This window comes from Nomascus leucogenys, chromosome 23, assembly GCF_006542625.1.
Source record: "Nomascus leucogenys isolate Asia chromosome 23, Asia_NLE_v1, whole genome shotgun sequence".
Taxonomy (NCBI): domain Eukaryota; kingdom Metazoa; phylum Chordata; class Mammalia; order Primates; family Hylobatidae; genus Nomascus; species Nomascus leucogenys.
Window position 1 is genome coordinate 20504447 of NC_044403.1, and position 1351 is coordinate 20505797.

Sequence of the window (1351 nt, forward strand, 5' to 3'; positions counted from 1 at the left end):
AATATTTACTGTAACATAGAGAGAAATGCTATGTTAAAATGCAGCAGCATAGGGAGATAAAGAGCGAGGTATGCTATGCTGAAGACAGTTGTCAGAGAAAATCACTCTGAAGGGGTGATATTTGAACAAAAAAAGTAATAGAGGGAGCCATAGGAGGGGTTCTAACTGACAAACATAAACATTTCATCTCAAGACAAGAAGGGGACAATAAAAACATCATAAAAAAATGTTGATCGTAGCTCTTTCCCTAAGCAGCCTGAGGTAATCTGCGAAAATGGTTCGCTATTCACTTGACCCGGAGAACCCCACGAAATCATGCAAATCAGGAGGTTCCAATCTTCGTGTTCACTTTAAGAACACTCATGAAACTGCTCAGGCCATCAAGGGTATGCATATACGAAAAGCCACGAAGTATCTGAAAGATGTCACTTTACAGAAACAGTGCGTACCATTCCGACGTTACGATGGTGGAGTTGGCAGGTGTGCGCAGGCCAGGCAGTGGGGCTGGACACAAGGTCGGTGGCCCAAAAAGAGTGCTGAATTTTTGCTGCACATGCTTAAAAACACAGAGAGTAATGCTGAACTTAAGGGTTTAGACGTAGATTCTCTGGTCATTGAGCATATCCAAGTGAACAAAGCACCTAAGATGCGCCACCGGACCTACAGAGCTCATGGTCGGATTAACCCATACATGAGCTCTCCCTGCCACATTGAGATGATCCTTACGGAAAAGGAACAGATTGTTCCTAAACCAGAAGAGGAGGTTGCCCAGAAGAAAAAGATATCCCAGAAGAAACTGAAGAAGCAAAAACTTATGGCACGGGAGTAAATTCAGCATTAAAATAAATGTAATTAAAAGGAAAAAAAAATGTTGATCGTAGACATGCTGTCATTACTAGAGAAGGCTGAAAATGTCTTCAAAGTGTGCAGGGTGGGCTTGTCTGGCACCTCCACCATCACATGAGAGGGGCTTTCCCTGGGTAGCTGCTGGTCCTTCTGCTTGGGGCCCAGAATGACATCACACAGAGCCCACCAGAGCCTTTCCTGCAGACAGGAGGCCAGGCCAGAGGCACCTGCAGCTGGAAGCAGAGTAGGAAGCCGAACCCAGCCTGGGTTGCCTAATCTTCAACCAACTTCCAGATGATTTCGTGGGAAAATAAATGACTCTTGTTTTAAGCCACTGGTTTGGGGGTAGTTTGTTACTCAGCAATAGCCCGCCATTGCAGTATGCCAGGTGATGATAAGTCCCAAGAGGAAAATACAAAATGCAAAGGCAGAATAAGAACTATTCTGTGGGGGCACAATTTAGTTAGGATGATGAGAGAAGGCCTTGCTAATGAGGAAATAACCT

The 1351-nt window shown here is 44.7% G+C and overlaps 1 pseudogene across 1 annotated transcript; it reads left to right on the forward strand.

Moving 5' to 3' along the window:
* Positions 1-244: 244 nt before the first annotated feature.
* LOC100593902 lies at positions 245-869 on the forward strand (annotated as a pseudogene). Its single transcript, XR_001114721.2, has one exon. The product of XR_001114721.2 is annotated as a 60S ribosomal protein L17 pseudogene (transcript).
* Positions 870-1351: the final 482 nt, after the last annotated feature.